This window comes from Passer domesticus, chromosome 4, assembly GCF_036417665.1.
Source record: "Passer domesticus isolate bPasDom1 chromosome 4, bPasDom1.hap1, whole genome shotgun sequence".
Classification (NCBI taxonomy): domain Eukaryota; kingdom Metazoa; phylum Chordata; class Aves; order Passeriformes; family Passeridae; genus Passer; species Passer domesticus.
Window position 1 is genome coordinate 77500046 of NC_087477.1, and position 22268 is coordinate 77522313.

The following is a 22268-nucleotide window of genomic DNA, read 5'->3' on the forward strand; positions in this document are numbered from 1 at the left end:
TTTCATAACTCATTTATTGTTTTACAGGCATCTGAAACACCCCACCACTGTTGCCCCCTCTTTCTCAAATTTGATAAGCCTTGTGTTCTAAGGTCTGAAACAGGCATCCATCTCCTGCAGTGCTGAGGGCACTCCAGGAGCTGTGCCCAGGTGTGTGCAGAACATTGCCGGAGCACTCTCCATGCCCCAGCCATGAGCACCAGCTGCTGCAGGCTGTGCCAGCCTCTGGCAGGCTCCAGCATCCCATCCCCACCAGCCCAAAGGGTCTCCCTGAGCAGCACCACGAGGGGACATGACCACATTTAAACTCAGGGTCAATCCCATGTGCTGAGGAGAATATACAGAACAGACAGAGGGTTTTTGGGTTTTATCTTTCTAGGAATGAAAGCTCAATGAGAAGCTGCAAAGTTTCTTGTGAAGGTGACAAACCTCTTTCACTTTCCATCCATGGCAACAGGTCTGGGAAAGGAAGGCTGGTGTGGGGTAAGTAGTGTACAAGGGGTTGGTGTCAGTGCTGATTTCCAGGATTCCTGGTCTTGCTGGGTTATTTTAGGCATTGGGGGGGATGCTGCTCCAAAGACACAGTTGTTCAAATATCTACTTCCAGGCAGTGATTGAATTCTTTTAGTCAATGGCTGATTGGAATTAATTGCCAATTGCTGAATTTATTCCATTTGGGGTTAATTGCCCCATCAGGGAATGCTCTGTCTTGAAGAAAGTGTTTAAAATCCAAAGTGCTACTGGTGAATGGCACCTCAAAAGAGACCTGGATGAGCTCCTTTTCTGTGCTGGGGCACAGAGGAGAAGTTCAAGGTTAAAACTGAAGTTTTGTCCACAGAAGAAATTGAAAGCTGTTGATGCAAATATGCACAGAGATTGTGCTGAAATGTGGTGCCACTGCTCAAGGAGGGGTGTGGTGCTTTCACGTCTGCTTTGGTTGAACTATTGAGGTTATTAGGTTTTTTGGGGGGCTCATCAGGAGAACAGAACTTCAGGACTGAGAGAGTATGGCTCGCTGAGTGAAGGATCAGAACATTTCTCATTATTTTGGATGGAGACTGTCACAAACCCTCTGAAACTCTCACACTACACGAGCACAAGATGGTAGATTCTCTTTTCTCATAAAGCTTTCCCTCCTAAATCCTGTTTTGTCCTGCTTGGCAGCTGAAGTGCTGCACTTTGTTCCTCTGTATGTCCAAGTTTAGTGTCGTTAAGTGATGGGTGGCTGTAATACTTGCTGGATGATTTCTAGCTTTTTTTTCTTTAATTGTCTAGGGACTTCTGTGTCAGAAGAGGAAGGTGGGAGAGATCATGACAAAAGCAGTGGGTCTCAAGAAGACAGGTATCAAGGAACCCAAATGTGATACACAAAAACTCCTAAGAGGTAAGACTAACAGAGGATAAAGTCGTCAGGTTTTCAGAGTAAGCTGAGGGCTGAATTCAAGCTGTCCAAATGCAAGAATGCAGGAAATTCAGTAGGTGCTGAGCTGGGTAGATGATGAAGAGTTTTTCTGTATCTTCAACACCAGACAGAAACACACAGGAAAAAAAAGAAGAGGTCAAATTTCTAAGAATAAATCTGAAAAAACAGTACAACTATTCAGGGATGAAGCTAGAAAGGCCAAGGCACAAAATGAGACCTCAAAGATAACCAGAAATAATTCTGTAAGATCCATTAATAGAATGAGGAAGATCAAAGGGAGGATTGGTCTGCTACTCAGTGGAGAATGAAAGCTGTCTGCAGATAATTACAATAAGCTTGAAGAATACTGGAGAAGGGGAAAAATTATTTTTTCCCCAAAGTAACTTGGGAATTACAGTCCAGTCAGATGAACAGTTCTAGAAGAAAATTAAATCAACACTAACAAATTGTCTGCAACTTTTGAAAAACTAGTTGGAAGACAAGTAGCAGTCAATATGGGTTGGTCAAAAATAAGTTGTATTAAATTATTTTAATTTCTCTTACTGTGAAAAAACCCTTGTGGGTTGGTTTGGGGAGGCACAAAGGTCACATAGCTTGATTTGGAAAAAAAAAATTAAAGTTTGCTTGGTAAGTTCACGGCAGGCATAAAACTAAGGACTGCAAGCACATTGGAGGAATGGGTTATATTTGTGTGATACATGATGCAAATTTCTGAAGAAACGGGGCTAAATTCAGTGCAGGACAAGTGTAAATTATTCTTAACCAGATATATTTTGCTAAGAAAATAGGCTGGAAAAGAACTGGCTAAAAATGGTTCTCCAGAAAATTATCTTTTGGTAAATAGTTCAAAAATTACCTGGGAGTAGGCAAAGGCTTGGTGTTGTGGGCATGACAAACATCCCACCATCAGGGTCGGACAGGAGGGCTCTCTGCTCTGCTCAGCATGGGAAACCAATGGCCAATTCTCATTAATGAATTTTTAAGGGAATTGTGGATGTACAGGACAGAGTTTAATGTCCTCTTCTTATAAAGAGTGTGAGGGGTTTGCCAATTTTATTTCTTTAATCTCTGATCTGTGAGTAAAAGTTGAAAGGGTTATGTAGTGCCACAAAAAGAGGCATTTCAAGGAAGACTGGAAGGTTTTCTGTGTTCATGATAGTCAGGACAAATAGTAGTGTTTGTAAAATAACACAAGGGACACTCAAATGGAGTGTTAGGAAAAGCTCTTGTAGGACAAGGGCAGTCAGGCTGTGGAATAAGTTTCTTGGAGAGATTGTGATGTTTCCATGATTGTAGGGTCATTAAGAACAGACTGGGCAAACCTTTGTCAGGAATGACATATGCTGATATGCCTTCAAGTAAAGGCATCTTTCATTCCTTTCAGGGCTACTGTTTGATAACTCAGTCCAAATCTAGGGATGGAAGCGATTTACTGAGAGAAATTCTCCTGGCTGTGTCATTATTTCCATCCTGAGAGGATACTGCTTTGCATAATTCAGTTCATTTATTGCTGTTCTGTTATGTGTAATTAAACACCTGGGCTGGGCAGGGAGAGGGCAGTTGTCAGACACTGCTAGGGGAGGGCTTGGCTCCAAGTGATCAAAGATGCCATCATTTGGATGGTAGACATTCTGTTAAGGCAACATGATGCTGCTCGTCACTCTTACTTGCTGTTCCCTTCTCTAAATATGTTGTCTTTATCTGAGAGAGCCTGGGGAACTGTAAATCTTTGAAGAAATTCTCCATATGCTGGTGATTTTCAGGGAACTCTGCCATACATAATTTCTGATAGCAATGTTTGAACAGAGAATTAATTTACTTTGGGTCCTTGGTTAATCTGTCTTGCAGTAAGAAGAGTATTGGCACCAGGCTGGAAGTTAAGCAAGGTGCTAGTTTCCCTTTTTCTCTCTCTCTCTCTCTCTGAGCTTCACAGTAATGTTCTACAGGAAGCAATGTAGAAGAGGATGTTCAATTATCACAAAAAATCAGTTTTGTGTAGCTGAAGTAATCTTTTTATTCCAAGAGCTTTTAATGACAGCATGTTTTATATAACTCCTGTTAACATGGCAACATACGAGCATGCATCCATCTACAAGAAGAGGCTTTAATAACACACTAGTAAATAACCCCACACATTTCTCTGTGAAACAGCAGAGTAAGGGCAGATAAAAGGATCAGACAAGGGTCCTGCAGATTGATAAACAGCCTCATGAAGAGGGGAGGGGATGATATAATCAAAATCATGACACTTGAAAAGATTTAGGTTCATGGATGTTCAGTTCAAAATATATAATGAAATTCCAACAGATCACAACCCTGGCCACCGATAATCACCCAGTGAGTCCTTTCTCCATAACTTCTGTTTCAGTTCTGGCCAATATCTGTCTTCACTGGAAGAGGCAGAGTTTACCAGCACTGGGAAGCTTCTTCCAGATGTTTGAAGACATGTGTTTATAGTGAAGATAATTATTTTGATTTGCCTTGTCTCCAGTTTCTAAGCAGTGAATCTTTCTTTCTCACTTTTGTTTCTCTCTTTTTTAAAGCAAACAGCTTGGTTAAATTCTATGCTCACCTTTTTCTTAGGTGATTTGGAATACTGCAGGAATAAATATTTTCTGGGCTTCTCTTATGAGAAGCTCTGCAGTCTCTGAAGTGGGAATATAGTGTCACCTCTCAATCTGTCAGACTTGATTTAGCTTCAAGCACTCAGGATAGCAGATGAAATACAACCACATGTAGATGAACCATAGGTATTATCCACATCTGGAGTTTAAACACATGAGGCAAAATGTATTCAATGGCAGGGGATGTCAGTTTTTGCCATAATTTGGCAAGCAATGTGGCCAATTATATTCAGCAAGAATTACAGCACCTTTAAACACAATCCAGCCCATAGATTGCTTTCAAAGGCAATACAGATTTTGTAAGCAGTACTCCAAAATAGATCAGAGTGACCTCTTAGCTATGTTAGAAAATATTTAGATATCATTTTAAAGGGGCTGCTGAATTTGGCTATTCACTGAACGTATAAATCCATGTGATCTGTCTTTGCCCATCTGGAGACTGCAATGTTAATGAGTTAACTGCTGAACACAGTCTCTGTAGAGTCACTTGGATAATTTGAAGCAGCGTCGTTTCACACCAAGGATAAATACAGCTTTGTATAAAATGGGTTCTTGTCCCAGCAATAATTGCATGTGTGCTTCATAAGATGGTCTTGAATCACCCCATCAGACCCATTCCCAGAGCAGTAAGGGATGCAGGCATCCATAAAGGGGCAGTGCATCCACTAGTAGACTCACTAATTTTGGGGGGGAGTTGGCACATGGAATCAATTTGCTTTAGCAGTCAGAGACTCTTTTTATGGCAGAGAAAGCAGTTAGCAGAAAAGGAAAATGTACACGATTTATATTGCACTTCCACGTTTGGGGAGCAGCAAAGCACATTTCCCAGCACAGCTAAGGTAATCTGTGGTTATTTTCATACCATTGTCAATGACAACTCTTCACAAGAAATAATTTTTTCCTATTGAAATGAACTGTTTCATACTGTGGCACCCATTCTTCATGCTTGTAGCAGGTCTTTTTTTATAACTCTCAGGATTTATCCAGATTCACCGAGGACTAATCTGACCAAAACCAGATATCTCCACTCCTGGTGCTGTTTGCGTTGATCTCACTATCAAACAAAATAAGGGTACTTTAGAGGTTGAGGTATCTGATTTGTGTGTGGATATACAAGGAAAATATTAATTTTTGAGATTTTAAGAAATGTATTGAGAAATGAGTAATTTTAAAATAGTACTATTAAGAAAATCTCTGAATTAAGAAATTATCAAACTGATTAATCATTACTTGGCATTTAAATCTGATCAGGTGAATTATGTTACCCCACTTAATCTGTAAAGAATTACACCTATGCTTTAAAATGCTTGGATGGAGGAATCCTGTATTAAGGGAATTAAAGGGAAAAATGCTTGGATGGAGGAATCCCGTGTTAAGGGAATTTGATACAGTGGGATCTGGCAGCTCAGACAAAAGTAAACTCTTCCCAGAAAACAGGCAGAAACTGGAAGATCTTATTTGGTAGAAGGGCTCTTTGCTTCATAATAAAGTCAAATATATTCTGGGGATGAGATCTGGCATTAGAACTTCCAAGGTAAGATCAGACAAATTGCCACTTCCCAGTCTAATCAGTGTTGTTCCAGCTGGATGAACCTCTGTCCTGATACAATCCTGGGCAACTGGGACTGAGAAGGTTTTTCCTCTGTATTCTTTCTCAATCCCTTCTTTAATTAGTAACAGTTACAAAAATCAAAGAAGGAAATCTCTCACCTGCAAGAAGTGGGGCTAGAAGGATCTGTTCTTCAAGGTAAACATTGTAAAATACCATGAGAAGTCAATGAAGACAAAACACAAACGGGGACTAATGCTCCTCCAGGTTGGAATCTTTCCATAAAACTTGAAATCCAAGCTTGTTGTTAGTCAGTTCATGTTATGGCAAAATGCAACTAATAAGTGAACGAGACAACCAATGCATTTCAGGTGACAGCACCAGTGGGGGCCTTTGCATCTGTCTTAAGTTGAGTTTGGATTGAGCATTTAAGTGACAGGCAAACCTGTGTGAAACATTTCCATAAACTGACAGAATAACCCTTTTGTCTCCAGCTAAAACCACCCCCTTCACTGAGCCAAAAGTGAATTAAGCAAAACCATTTTCCGTCAAAAGTAACCATGACGCAAATGGTTTTATCTGCTTGTAACCAAGGCAAGAAAACATTAACCAGCTGGTCCCCATTCAGAGGCATCTGGAACCATCTGGAGGGAGCCCCCAACTGCAGTGCAGAGGCTCAGTGTGGGACTGAGCTTGGCTCAGTTTGTGCCTGCCAGAATCAACACTCAGTGACTGGAACGTGTTCAGAACCTCCTTGTAACAATTCTCCAAATGGCCTTTACCAGGCTTTAGCGTGGCCTTGTTTCCCTGGCCACGGGAGCTGTGTGGTTCTGGCTGGCAGAGGCTGCCCTTGGGTGGTCCTGCGACACTGGTGGTCCTGGCATGTGGATTTCAGTCCTGGGAAGAACTGGTCTGGAGATCCATTTGGCTGAAGTTGGTGATTACTAACATTATGGGTCAGAAATGGGAGTACTGCCTGTGTGTATTTGTACTTGCCCACTTCCAGGCTCTCATGTTTTCATTTCTGATATTTCAGGGTAGGTCTGTGGTTAATCCAAGTGGATCCTGTTATCTCTGAGTTCACGAGGATGTTGAAGGTATGTTGCTTTGGCTCTGCTGCTTGGTAAGGGTTTTCTTGTTTCTTTGTGGATATGGAGCTTGTTCACCAAATTAGTTAAAATGGGATTCAGACATTAGCAGACACGGTAAAGTTGACCCAAATATGTCAAATGATTCAGTTCCAGTACTGTGTGAGATCTGCCTGCTGTCTCATGTGAGAGCAAGAAACCTGGGAGATACTGTGGTATCATCAAGCACTCAAAGGGCTTTAATGCATCTTCTCATCACAGAGAAGCCAAGACAATATTGACTTCTGCAGTATTCCAAATCACCTCAGAAAAAAGGACAGCATAGAATTTAACCAAGCTGTTTTCTCTAAAAATAACAATAAAAAATGAACAAAAGGAAGAAAAAAAGATTTATTGAAGATAGGTCAGAAAATATAGATCAGAGTAGGAGTATTGAAACACAAATTCTGGAGACTTCATTGCTTGGAAATCTAGCATCTTACCATTTATCCTATTGGTCTTGTACCTTTAAACTGTGAATAGAAAAAAGGTGATAAAAGGCACAACTTAGTTTATAGAATCATATAATGGCTTGGGTTGGAAGGGACCCTAAAGATCATCTCATTCCAACCCTCTGCCATGGGCTGGGACAAGTTTCACTAGACCAGGTCATGCAGAGCCCCTTCCAACCTGGCCTTGAAGACTTCAGGGGTGAAGTATCCACAGCTTCTCTGTTTATCTTCTGCTAACTCCATTCTGATTTAAATGAAGAATGTTGTAAATATTATGCACTAAATAGCCAGGGAAAATTGCAGAATAGAGTTTTTTTCCAAGAACAAAACTCCATGGCCAGGTCGGTCTTCTCTAAATGAGGTGAATGAATCGTAAATTGTGGGCTTTTAATCATTAAATATCCTGTGTACCTCCTTTCAAATTCAATTATTCGAGATCTCTGTGTGAAGGACTGCATAGAAGCTTGTTATATTAATGTTCTTTTCATCATGCCATGGAGTTTAAACAGTAAAATCATTGACCCTAAACAGTTTGTTTCCTTTTGGATTTTTGAGTCATAAACTTGAACTTTCTCTGCTTTTCAATGAGTTTGAAATAATATAGTACATTTTATCTGTTGCTTATAAGGGCTTTTGTAAACCTGGACACACTTGGTAAACACTGGACCTCATACAAAAAATTGCAAAAATTTTGCTGCAACCTGTAATCATAGAAGAATTCATATTAGAGTAGGATTAATAATGCATGTAATTATAATATACAATTTTCTTTAGGCTTTTCTAATTATAAAAAAATTACAGATAACATCAACAGAGCGATTCTGAAATGCCTCTCATTTATTATGTAGCTCTCTTAATCAGTGCTCTGCCACTGGAAATCAAGTCAGAATGTTATTATGGTCTCTCCTTCTGGATTTAATTACAGCAGTAACTCATGGCTCAAAGTCTGAGCAAACACACCGTGCAGTTTATAGCTTTGAAGAACAGCCATTAATTCTGCCATCTACCACCCTGTGCAGGCCAATGAAAGCTTTTAAAAAACTTTATGCCTGAAGATAAACACACACTTGCACATGGGCTTGAGGTGGGGGAGTAGAGAGCCCAGGCTGTGTCAGCCCTGCACACACACAGCTGAGCATCTCTCCTGGATCATCTCGAGGTGTACAGATCTGTGAATTTTTTGCTACCCAGACTCAAGTTGCACCCTTGACATTTTTAAGAATGATTTGAGGATGTCAGGTCCTGTCTGGTGGCAGCCTGGAGTCAGGATAGGGCTTTTGATGGGTGCATCAAGCACAGCATCATGAGATGATGGAGGGAGAGGATTGCTCTGCTCTGCTCTGGGATGGACTCGAGTCCTGGGGGCAGTTCTGAGCCCTGCAACATAAGAAAGACATTAAACTATTAGAGAACATCCAAAGGAGGGCACAGGGATGGGGAAGGGCCTTGAGGGGAAGCGTGTGAGGAGAGGCTGAGGGCACTTGGTCTGCTCAGCCCGGAGGGGACAGAGAGGAGACCTCAGTGCAGATACAGCTGCCTCGTGAGGGGAAGAGGAGGGACAGACACTGATCTCTGCTCTCTGGTGACACTGACAGGACCCAAGGAATGTCCTCACGTTGTGTCAGGGGAGGTTCAGGTTGGATATCAGGAAAAGGTTCTTCCCCCAGAGGGTGGCTGGGCACTGAGCAGGCTCCCCAGGGCAGTGCTCACAGCAGCAGCCTGGCAGAGCTCAGGAGTGCTTGGACAATGCTCTGGGGCACAGGGTGGGACTCCTGGGGATGGTGCTGTGCAGGGCCAGGAGCTGGACTTTGATGAACCTTGTGGGGCCCTTCCAAGTCAGGATAGTCTGTGATTCCACTCTATGGTTTTGCTGTATAAATGGCCTTGTTGAAGATGAGCATCTGAGAACTTTGTATTGTTCTGGAATCAGCTCCCATGATGAATCTTTAACCTGACAATTAGCTGCAAATGGGAATAATGCACTCTCCCAAGAACTTGAATTAGTATCAGGAACTGCTTTTGGTTTTGGTAGCAGCAGGAAGGATGTCTCTCTCTCCAAAGCAGAAACGTGCCCAGCCACTTGCCAGCACCTGGGAGGACAGAGCTGCCAGAGAGGTCTGAGGAAGGGTGAGAGGGCATGTGCAGGAGAATGAACATTAACACGGATGCTTGCTTTTTGAAGCTAACTCATTTTTTAAAGAAAATAATATCATCCAAAGACAAGACAGTTAAAATTCCACAGACTAATATCCGCCAGCTTGTGTCTTCTAAAAAGCAATATAATCCCTGATTAAAAATTCACTATCCTCTCAAGCCACCATTTTCAGCACCAGCTTTCTATATGCTGAATGTGTAGAGAAAAGTAAATTGAAGAATGGCCCTCCTAGTGATTTTCTTGTGTGGTTTATTTGGACTCAGCAGGGGTGCAAGGACCCCAGGTCCTCTGCTCACTTCCTGGGCTGGTGAAGGGACAAGCAGCCAGCCATTGGGTGTGTGTCACTTGGGAAGCTGTGGGAAAGAACCAAGGCAATATTTGTACTTGATTGATGCAGATACATTTGTGCTGCAGTGTGCTCTGCAAGGTTTTCAGAACTTGTAAGAAACACTTTTTTTTTTTTTTTTACTTTTTTTTTTTTTTAACCTAAGTATTTTTTCCTCAGGACCTGCCAATTGTTTGAAATGAGAAGTACTGGCAGAAAAGGCTAAGCCTCACTGTTTGAAAGACAGTGACATTTCAAAATTGATATTCTGAAATTGCCACATCCCTTCTGGAAACAAAAAGCAATAAAAGGTTGGTATTTCAGTGAACTTCTCAGAAACACAGAGATGAAGTGCTGTGACTGACCAGCCTGAGTTTTGCGTGTTTTCGGTTTGCACGTTGCAACATTTTCTTTTTCACGGAACAAGTCTGTTTCTTGGGGTTTTTTAAATTTCTGAGAGTTGTCCTGGGCAGCAGGCTTTTTTCCAACCCTGGTTTCCAGCTTGTGTTCCAGCAGAACCTGTGGTCCTTCTTACCCCAGTAAATCAGACAGGAAGGGCTGGAGGCACAGCAGGACTAGGTACAAGATGTTTCGTGTCAAACAAGAGAGAAGAGCAGGAAGAGTACTTGGGTAGGAGCTCAGACTAAGTTCTTTGTAAAAACATCTCTTTACTTTCATCCCATATAGCATTAGCCTTCCAAAAGCAGGATCTCTTGTCAAACATCTAGAAAGGTGATGCAAGCTTCACTGCACTGCCCAGGGATCACTGGCTGCCTCTTCCCAGAGGTGGACTCTGTGCTGCCCTTTCAGGATGTCTCCTTTGGCAACAGACTGGGCTCTAGGAAGACTAAATCTCAAGGATGATCAAATGCCATGAAATGTGGTGGTATGAGCACTTTTGTGTTCTTTCCTCTTGGCAGTCTGTTAATCTAAGGCAAAAGCTTGAGAAAATAAGGCTAATTAATCCAGATCACTGTGGACAGTGTAATTTAAAGTTTTTTGAAGGCTGACAGTGCTTAGGCTGAAATGCCTCAGAACCCTCTCAGCTTCCATCCCCAACATAAGAGTATTTCATATTTTTTACAGCCAAATGTATTTTCTAAATTTGCTTTCAAATGCATCACAGGAAATAGGCCTTACAGGAAAGAGAGGAAATCAATACCTCTGCCATATTCCAGAAGAGGATGTGGAAAGAGCCTCTTGCATTATGGATTGAATGAATTCTGCTGTCTAGCACTAGGAATATGGAAAATCCCCTCGACATCCCCTTCCAGTGTTCAGTCTGCTGCTGTAGGAAGCTGTGTCCTTGATGTCAGCTTGGAGCAGAAGAAACTGGGCTGGAGGGAGGAGGAGAAGGATTCTGGCTGGAGTAGGGTGACATTGACACATGAGGCTTTAATTTCAAGGGAGGAAGTGGAGCAAAAGGGATTGCAAAATCTGGTTCCATAATGGTGTGGGATTCTGCTTGCTGTGCTTGCTCTCATATTTGTGGTCTCAGAGGAAACATCAGCTGGTCCTCCTTGGTTCAAAGTGAGATTGAAAGGGAGGTGGGTGGATGCAGCCTTAGTGTGAGAAAGGGGGATCCTTGATGTATCTGCAGGGATATGAACAGCCTTTTTTTTTCCTGATAAAGAGTAAAGCATTTCTTTGCATTTCTTTTTATTTTTAAGGCTGCTCTGCATTTTCCTGTGAATACAGAAAACTTTTGACATTTATTTTGCAATATGCACACAATGACTTACACACACCCCAGGCTGGACATCTCCAGGGTCCCAGCAGACCTCAGCCTTGAGCCATTTTGTTTCAGGATATCCCAAAAACATCACATGGAATAGCTGGGAGAGGCAATTTGCTCAGGGAACTGAGAGGAGATCAATCCACACAGCAATCCAAAGAGCAAAACAGCACAAAGAGAAACTATTGCAGAGCAATTACTCTTTCATAATCCTCCAGGCTTGCCTTGACACAGCACTGTGCATGAGATCTGAGCAAATTTGGAGGCTTCTGTAATTCCCATTGCCATTCTCCAATGTAGAGGGGAAGGTTGTTTTCATGCAAAGGCAATCACTTACCCTTTATTTACTGTGAAGGATGAGGACAGGGGACTCTGACTCCCAAAGCTTTCCACAGTTGGGTTTGTTGTCTAATTATTCCATGGAAGAGCTTTTCCCGGCAGCGCGGGGCTGCGTCCTCTGCAGCAGAGCCTGGGGGACTCCTGCCCTTGCAGAAGGTCTCTCCAGAAACCCAGTGTTTTGTGGTGGAATAATACTGCAGCCCACGTGCCTTTGTCACTTGGTTAGTTTATTTATTTTTAATGGCATCATATGAATAAAGAAATGTGCCTTCCTCCTTGTCTTTTGAAGGCAGATAATTGTGTCGCTGTTGCTATCAGCTTGTCGTGCCCAAATGAATTTACACTTATCCATCTTTCTCTTCAAAAAGCAGCCCTGCTGAGTTTTCCCAGTTGTTCAGTCAGTCACAAGCCACTGCTGTACAGCAAGCACTGCTTTATGCTGTCTAAATAGATGTGGCTCTTCTCTTGTTCCTGTTGTCAGTCTTATTGTTAAATTGCTTTGAATTTGCAGTGAATTGAAACTGTCCATTCCAAGGAGAAAGACATTATTACTTGTAATTAGGATTAGGATTATTGGATGGTACCACTTTTCAGTCCAGAGTTAATGAGTTATGATCAGAACATAGCCTTTCATTAGTTTAAAATATTCCCATCATTATTCTGGTATTGTGATGTAGGGAAAAAATAAAAAGCTTATATAGTTTAAAACAGCAAAACACATTAATTCAGAGGATACATAGAGTTATGGATGGCTAAACATGAGCCTGTCTTCACTCTGGCTGAGAAGGAGTTCCACTGTGATGGGGCAGATCAAGGTAAAAACATACACCAAAAGATCAATTATCATTGATTATCAGTTGCCCAGAGAGTTTGTGGACTCCCCATCCCTGGAAGGTCAAGGCCAGGATGGATGGGGCTTGGAGCAACCTGGTCTAGTTGCAATGTCCATGGTCATGGCAGGGGGTGAAATGAGATGGTATTTAAGGTCCTTTCCAACTCAAACCATTCCATGATTCTGTGATCCTGCAGGATGTCTGCAACCAAGCCTCACTGGGGAATTCCATCTGGAGTTGACACTGAGTGGGCAATCAGTGTGGCAAACAGAATTTCCACATTCCAGCTACAACCTGGAGATATTCTTCTCTCCCTCACTTGTTTTTGCATTGTGTAGTGTCAGTTGTGACTGAGCAGAGGGAGAGGCACCACATTTAAATTGCATTTAATCAATGGTGACATTGAGGTTGGCATTGGGCTCATGTGGTCAGGAAGAGAAGCTTATAAAGGTATCACAGGAAGCCAGGATGTTGAAGAAAAACTCTTCCAACTCATTCTAATTTGGGAAGTCGATTTTAAAGTGGTGAACTTCAAAGACTAGAAATTATTCTTTGATCTTACAAAGCCTGCAAATGACAGCAGTGTCCGCAGGACACAGCATATGTCCAAACAGTCACAAGAAACCTAAATGGGGATTTAAGGCAGCAAAACTCTTAAAATAAGAAAGGAAAAGGGACATAATTCAGAGAGTCAGCCCAAATAACAGCATGGTTGCTCAATGTAGACATTGTACAATCACTTATTAGCTTATAAAAATAAATTATTTGAATTTCCAGATGAATTCCTGGAATTAGGGAGGGGATTAAAAAAATATAAAAAGAGATGGGGCCTAGAATGAGAAAGATTTTAGTGTCTGAATGTTTCTGAGAAGGAAGATTGCAGTCTTAAAAACAGAGGAACATTTTTAGGTGGAAGGAAGTAATGAAAACACTCTGAAATGTTATTTGTTGTGGTTTTCTGACCTTTAACCAAACACTCCAGGCCTGCATAAAATGTCAAATTGTGTGTTTGTTTGTGTGAGTGTATTTGTTTGCACTTAGGTAAAGCCTGCTCAGTGAACATCTCCATGACCACAGCTGTGGGCAAACAATTCCTGGAGTCCTTAGGTCCATGGCCAGCCAGCCTTGGGAAGGCTCTTCAGGATGACATTGGACTTGTACAAATCCAGGCTCAGCTCTGCAGTGCTGCTCAGCTACCTGGTTCCCAATGGAATAGAGATAAAAAGTTAAATACCTCTGTAGCTTTGGACCTGAATGAATGAGAATGCTGGATGAGAAGTACAGAAGAGCAGAATACACATGTTCTTCCCAGAGATGTTTTTGGTGCATCAAAATGAAATTGCCGAATTAATTTTAGTATTTGCTTATCTTAGACTGCAGTACATGACTGGAGGATATTTCCTAGTCAGTGGTGTCTTTCCTTCCTTATGTCTTACTATCAATTACAGCATTAGTTAACTATATTTTCTATTTCTAAAAACATCTGGAACTTTGTTGTTTTCATTGAGATGGAGATTTCTATTTTAACAATGCTTCTGAATGGACTCAAAAATCTTGGAGCCAACCTGTGACAGCCAGATGAAAAACAGGACTGGACAAGAAGTCTGTGGTGTCAAGGCAGCACTGTAAAGAAATAAGATTTAGTGTTTGCTGCTAATGTGCTGTCTTGGGGTGTCCTATTGGAATTTCGCAAGAGAATTGCTTTTTATAAACAGGTTGTGACAAGCAATTGCACATCTCTCCACACAGCTTAAGAAAGGAAGAACAGAATAATTGAAAATAGGGCTGGGCAAGCTCTTGGGAGGTCACCAAGTCCATTGCCTCACCCAGGTGGGGTTGGCTTCACACTAACTACTCCTGGCATATGTTTGCTTCAATGTTTTCAAAAACCTGCAGTGACAGAGGCCCCACAACCTTCCTAGGAAATGTTTTCAAGGCTTATCACTGGTTAATGTTACAAACTTCTTTCCTACTGCCTTGCTCATGTCCTGCCTGGGGGCCAGTGTGACACTGCTGCTTCTTTCCAGGCTCCCAGGGATCACAGGGGATGGTAATTTCCTTTCTTACACAGCTACAAGTCCCTCTGTTTGGAGACTGCTATCATGATTCCTCTTAATTTTCTCCTTTCTAGACTAAACAAATCCCATCCTTTTAATCATTCTTCATAATTTATGGTGTTTAAACCTTCCCTCATTCTTGCCTGGACTCAGACTAATTGGCCTGGGTCCTTCCTGAGAGCACTGGCCCAAACCTACATTTCAGTGGCTTTATTTTCTCATCCTGATATTTATTTTCCAAGTCTCGTTGCAGTGAGGATTTTCATGAGTTTTTGTTAAAGCACCCCTGGGTAAATGCCCATTCTTGGATCTCACCTGGAGTTTGGGTAGGCTGTACCCTCTAAGGGAGCTTCACATCTTTGATAAACTCTGATACCTTAGGGAGTGCTAGATTTTAAGAAGAAAGATGGTGAAAATACATAGAGGTACCATTCTCAAAGACGTCTAATTCTTAAAATACTTTTTACTGACCTATATTTGTTTCCAGCTGTTTATACCAGCTGAAATTTCTCAAGCAGTGCAAATTCTGGATGCTCAACTTGCTGAAGAAGGAGATGTAGATGCAGATGCTTGAATATGTATTTCAAATGAAATTTGGGCTTCCAGTTTTTGCTGTGTTATTGGGGTTTTTCTGTGTTTGGTTTTGATTTTTTTTTTCTGACTTTTTTTTTTTTTTTTAGTAAGTTGACCCATATATAATTTCCCTGGATTTATAACATCTTTTTTAACATAAAATCATTTCAAAATACAATTCTGTTCTGTGAGTGTATCAGAGGGGCCACTGTTCAATTATTACTTATTTAATTTTCTATAATTAAGTGTTAGACTTTCATAAGATACATAATCTCTAAACTGATGGTGTTGCACTAAAGGATTATTTTATTTTATTTTATTTTATTTTATTTTATTTTATTTTATTTTATTTTATTTTATTTTATTTTATTTTATTTTATTTTATTTTATTTTATTTTATTTTATTTTAATTACCTTTTGCTGTTAATACATTGGCTTATATTTTGATGGGCTTGGCAGTGCTGGGTTAATACTTGGAGTTGATGGTCTTCAAGACCTTTTCAACATAAATGATTTTATGGTTCTATCTACAGAAGTGACTTCCCAGTGTGAGTCTCTGGGCATGAGAGAGGTCAGGAGAAGCAGCTATGATGCAAACTTCTTCTGTTTAGTCCTTCAGAATTTGTGGTCTATGCATTATGTGGTTGGTCAAGAGGATTGGCCCCTCCTGGGAGAAATATTGGCATTTTTGGCTCTTTAATCCTGAAATCCTCATTGCTGGTGACAAAACACTGACTTGGGGTCACGGCCAGGGTGTCATACAGAAGGTTTCTATCCCAGCTGAGTAGGGTTAGTAGGGAAAAGGGTTTCTCTTTCCAAAGCAGCTGAAGGACTGGATGACTTTTCCAGTCATCCAAAAAAGCATCTAAAGTCATTGGGGTTAGGCAGCACAAAGATCATTTTCTGCGTGGGTTTTTTGGGAGAAGATGTCAGCAATAACGCACTGATTTAGTACAAACTTTATCAATTTGAGAAGAAAGAGAAAACATTGTTCTTGGCTATCCTTTCCACTGATACTATGAACTGGGAGATAGAGAGCCCATAAAAATCAAGCCATTATAATTGTATTAATATAATTTTTTGGGTCCTCAGAGCTTATGCTGGGAACTGAGCTGACACTGCACCTCATGGTGGATTGACAGTAGATTGACATGCTTTTAAGTAATCAGAGTTATGGTGTTTTCTACAAAATAGTGTAATTTCACATAAAGCAAGAGCAAGAAAAAGGAAATGGGCCTATGTTGGAATTGTTCTGGTGTTTTCTTCTACAACAGAATGGTAAATTGTTTGCTTTGGCTTTCTGGAAAATATCTGACCTTGATACTTCATATTCCATTTATGTAAACAATTATAAAAGCATCTGAGCCAAATAGAAAAGGCTATTTCTTGAAAACCTGCAGGGAATTCACATGGGAATTTCCCACATGCTGTGGCAATCTTAAAAATACCTCCTTGTAACCCCACAATATTAATGATTAACTCCGGAACTGTGAGTTTTTCCAGACTTCCAGTGAACTCGGTGATTTGTATGTTCAGCTGCACGTATCAGGAGAGGTGGTAAAAAAGAGTAATTTACCACTTTTAGTAGCTTGCATTCAACAAACAATCTGTCACATTTTCCCCTTGAAATTCAGGGATTTTTGCAGATTGCTCGGCTGACAAATATCACAGGACGGGAAATGTTTTGTGGCTACGCTCTGCGCTGAGATGCTCTTGCAAGAATGAGCTGGAACCAGCTTTGTTCTTCACAAATTACCCAGAGCTGCTTTGCTCAGGACACTCCACCCACACATTGCAGCATGAACCTTCAGAGGATGTCCTCAACATTGCTGAGACCTTGTTTATTTACCTCTGGCACTGAGTGTTAGTGTGAGCTTTGTGAATTGTTCCCCTCTCGTTTGCTGAAGAAGGGTGAAGTAGCAGAGGGCCCCTGGGGAGGTGATTTCCCAGAGCAAGCAGGGATTCTGTGCGAGGGGATTCACATCACACAAAGTCTGTTCAGCCTGTGGCATGGTGGGCAGCAGTGCAAGTTGCTGCAGGAATCTTTCCAAAGACTCCAGTACCTTAAAGGGGCTTATGAAAAGGAGGAGAGAGTATTTATACAGGCAGCAACAGGACAAGGGACAATGGTTTTAAACTGGAAAAGGGCAGATTTAGGTCAGACTTTAGGAAGAAATTCTCTACTCAGAGATTAGTCATTATTCATTTTGAGGAACAGGAATGTGACCATCATGACTGCCAAGCCAGCTCTCATCTTTACTGGGCCACAATAAAACTAGTTTTGGAATTCCCCATGCACAAGAAAATGTCCATTTTCAGGGTGTTCTTGATATCTATATCTCTATCTATATCTATACATCATTGAATTTTATCTATATAATTTAATCTCTTATTGGTTACTATCTATATATCTATCAATCATCTCTTTATAGAGTGGCTCCTCTGGATGCTTCTTGGATCAATATTTGCCCTTTTTTTCTCCTGGAGGGGCAATCCCAGAACCCTAATGACACATGAGACACAATTCATAATCAGAACTTTGCTTCAGTGGATGTTGGGAATTTACCTGCCTGCAGTCAGAAACAGTAAATACCTCTACAATCTGGACATTGGGAAATCAGGCAGCTGGAAGCAGATGGTAATAACAAAAGAATCAGGAACTAAGTCATGAGAAGTGACCTGGAAATCAGGCTTGAGTACACCAGAAATATTCAAAACTCAGAAACTCATGTAGGAAGAATAGACACCAAATCTTTAAAATCAGGATGTTTCAAAACCCCCGTACCTTTAACAAAAAATGAGATTAATTTTTTTACTAAGAGTGTCCTGGATTCAGTTTGTTGTTCTCAAGATAGATGTTGGTTATAATTTTGCTTTTTGGGATTGGATTAAGGTTCAGCCTGTGCTAGGGCACATGTGGTCAGGACATCTTGCCTCTGAGGGCAGGAAGCAGATAACCAGCTGGTCAGAACAGTACATCTCTCTGTATCTGCTTGATTAATGCAGGATATGGATCTGCCACAGCTTTTGCCTTCAGATCTTGGCACTTCAGTTTACTCATGCTTTCATCCTCAAAGAACCTAATTTTCCTACCAGATATGATTTATTTAGCTTTTTTTCCCCCTTTCAAAAGCCCAAAAGTCCCCCAACAAAACCCAAACAAGTTTAGAAGTAACTGATTACTGGCACCAAACACATGAACTTTTGCCCCATTCAGGGTTTTCCATTTCCCATTATGTTCACTTTGACTGGAGCCACATGCTGTTCCCATTCCTAAGCTGGCCATTTCCTGCTGGAAAAGGCAGGGGAAGACTCTGCAATGATTGGGAAATAAATAATAGCAGCATTTCTCTGTAACCTCTATGAATATTATGTGAATGTATGTGTTATTAACATTTGTAAACCCCTGGAATTTTAAAAAGTAAGACTTGGAAACTCTTGTTTGCATCTGGCACTCACTGTACAATGGAACTCTGGCTTATTGTTATGAAATTATCAAAGCTTCACCTTTCTGTCAGCTGATAGGAAAAGTCCTTGTCATATGGAGCCTGGCCTTTAGCAACTGGATTTTGTCCTGCACCCTGCTACAGATCCATCTCCATATGTTTTATTTCAGTTGGGATAATTACAGATATAAATTTAAGTGTCTGCCCTCTTTTAAAATTGTTGACTCCTTGTTCCCTCCAACATTTTCATAGCTGTTAGGCACTGCAGAAAATATTTCTTTAACTCATTTAAGAATTTTTATGGTATGACTGCCAATCCTATAGAGAGGCCTCTAGGAAAAACTAAACATCTAAATTTACCCTATTTGTCCCAAGTGGTTCTTTCTGTTACACCTCTCTGTTCTGTTCCTTTTTTCTTGCTTCCCTCTAAATTGCAGGCTGTTGTAGTGCCTTAAATCTCTCTGCCTATGGGAGTCTTTTTAGGCTGCTGAACATTGTAATTAACCATTTTGGACTTTCCAGGTTTCAGTGCATGTATGCTCTGCTGAAATTCAAGCCCAGGTATGGCAACGAGAGTTCCAGATGAAGGCATGCTGTTAATGAACATAATGGCATTATTCATCCAACAAAGTTCCTTGTTAATGACTCCTGTTTTTACTGTTGCAGTGCAGCAGTCACACACACATTTTTCCTACACATTTTGGCAAACAACAGGCATTAACTTTGAAGATCAAGGCCCTTGAGCTTTTAGGTCGAGCATCCATTTTATGAAAACCATACCAGTTACATGATTGTGAGTCTCCTAAGGGCTGAGGAATCCCCAGTTCACCTTTTAAACTTGTGAGCTGTTCCTGTTATTCTTGGGAGGGACTCTCGGCTATTGCAGCTGGGGTGGCCTTGGTCTTCCTCCTGGTGGCAGTGGGTGGAGGTGAGTCCAGCTTCATCCTGTGCCACTGATGTGGACCTGAGGTTTGCACAGTGCTGAGGAGACCCCCAGCTACAGAGCAACCAGTCTGACACCTCTGTGCACCCCAGAGCTGTGCTTTATTTGGGGATGGGGCCTGTGGATGGCACGCTGCACACTTGGGGAGGGAGGTGGTTCAGGGGGACAGGGGAGATGCTCTGCTGCCATGGCTAAACTGGGCTTTGTTGACACAGCAAGAAATCGTGAGCTGAGACTGGCTGTGTCACAGCACCATCTGCAAAAATATGCTGCATTACACAGGGACTGTAGCAGAATTAGGCAAAGGTGTCGCAAACTGTGACAAAGTACACACTGTACTCTGGGAAGGAATCTAGCAATTCTTGCTGAAGGACTCCTGAAATGATCCACCCAGCCAATGGCTGTGATAAAAACAGGCAGATAAGACACTGGTATGTCCTATGAGGTGGCTCAAATATGTATTTGAAAAAAAAAAAGAGTAGTGCTGTGCCTGTGCATGAAACACAGGCTTGCTAGGACTTATTAAAGTGTTCAGTGTTTGCTCTTTTGTGCTTTGGTCAAGGCCATGAATCAGTGAATGACTTGGGTTTGACTGCTCAGCCAAAGGTAGCTACAGAGACTTCAATTCTGACAACATTAGCTAAGGAGAAAACCTGAAATGATGCTGGCATTAGTCACAGAGAAATCTCTGGTGACTCACAGCAAGTACATATGAAATTACAGGGGATGGGGAGTAATCAGCACAGATATGAGAAAGGGATCATCTAGGATGGGGAAACCTCCAGATGCAAACCCAAAACTTTGATGAGGAGTGAACATCCAGACCTGTATTAAAATTCTAATACTCCTCTATCCATTTTTGTGCTGAAAGATGTCTTTTCCCTTGAACGAGCCTGGAGGGGCCACGCAATGCCTATAAGTTCATGATCTGTAGCTGTCAGAAGAGGCTCTGACTTTTAAATAAGCCAGCTGGTGATCAGATGCTGTGACTTGCTATTTATTTTGCAAATCATACTTGCGGACATGTTGCCTTAGCAAAGTCACTGATTGTGACAAATGTGTGTAACAAGTGCAGTCTTCTATTGATTCTCACATTCTATTTTCCGCTTTTGGTGGAAACAGATGGAATTCAATTTTCTCACAATTACTATTAGCCAAGAATAACATCACTTAAATCAGTGCGGGGGAGGTGGAAACTTGCAACTACAAAAACACACAGCCTGAAAAGCTGGATATTGAAATGTAACTTGCAAATAACCATAACTGATGTTATATCCAGGGCCCAATTCAGAAACACAATTAAGCATTTTCTGCACTCAAAGCTTTATGTCCTACTAATGGTATACATGTCTGCTAAAAAATGGATCACCCAGATTGTTCTTGTGGGTTAGTCCCATGGCATGACTGATGCTTAAAGTGTAAAATCTCAAGATATTCTCTGCTAAAAATAAATATAGGATAAGGTTGGCTGTAGCTAATCCTAACTTAGGGATATGCAATACTACAAAATTATTGCTTACCATGCAAAATATTAAAGGCAGTTCTTAAGAAATTAAAATAATAGTCTGTCATTAGAAAATAAGTCAATAATTAGGCACAAAATAAATAATCTCCAAATATTCAGGCTGTTTCAGATCAAAACACTGTGAATCTGGAAAGGGTGCATTGCACAGCTAATGCAAGTGTACAAGAGAAAATCCTACATTCTGTGAATTGGTTAATTCACAGAAGAGTTTAAGGTTAGGAAGTAAAATAATTCAAGATTATTTTTTAAATCAAAGCTTTACACTGATTCTTTTGCATCATGCTGAACTCTTAGCTGATGTGATCATGGCTATTTTAGTCCCATTATTAAGTATTGCCTCTGGCTTTGTTTAGTAACTAATACGGGATTAATAGTTTCCTCCTGGACTGCCTTCAGTCCTTCTCATTGTTACAGAATCTTATCAATTCTCCCAAACTACTGCATTTCTGTTCATAAAGGCTTTGTAAAGAGGCATTAATAGACCTATCATACAGGTGCTGAGTGGAGCCAGACACCTCTGTGCCAAAAAGGCACCAAGATAAGATGATTATGATGTTCTATTTCAGAGCCTTTGGTATTTCACACTTCTTCACGTGTTCATAGCAAAGATAAATGGAAATCATAGAGCTGTAGTAAGGTGTCTGAAAAAATAAGATGACCTGCCAGTCAAGGGAAGACTTGTCCTGTAATGCTGTGAAACCCATGCCCAGAACCCATTTCTGAGGGCAGCTTGCAATGTCTAGCCCTGGAAGGCTGAGTAACTCCAGTTCTGTGCCTACTGGACTGGAAGTGGAGCTCCACAGCTTTTTGGAATTTATACTTTTACACCTTTACAAGTTCACTGTAAGTTACTGTAAATATCACTCTGTAAGTTGACATGGCTCTTTTGGCCAAATTTAGGCAAATATTCATAAAAGCAGCAAATTGCCTCTTCTACCCCTGAACTGATGCCCTGAAAACATTGGGGTGAGATGCAACATTTCATTTTGCCTTTTCACATGGCCAAACCAATATGTTTTCTTTAGGAAACTTCAGAGGAGCTTTTGATGAAGGATTTTCACCAGAGATGGCAAGGCAAAAATCCCCCAAAACCCTACCAATTTTTTAAAATTGAAAATAATAATAATAATAGTAATAATAGTAATAATAATAATAATAATAA

At 41.0% G+C, this 22268-nt stretch overlaps 1 long non-coding RNA gene across 1 annotated transcript; it reads left to right on the plus strand.

Annotated features, from left to right (window-relative positions):
- Positions 1–1005: 1005 nt before the first annotated feature.
- LOC135299636 (uncharacterized) lies at positions 1006–10355 on the plus strand. Its single transcript, XR_010361602.1, has 3 exons — positions 1006–1384; positions 6633–6693; positions 9836–10355. It is a non-coding gene; the product is annotated as an uncharacterized LOC135299636 (long non-coding RNA).
- The last annotated feature ends 11913 nt before the right edge of the window (positions 10356–22268 follow it).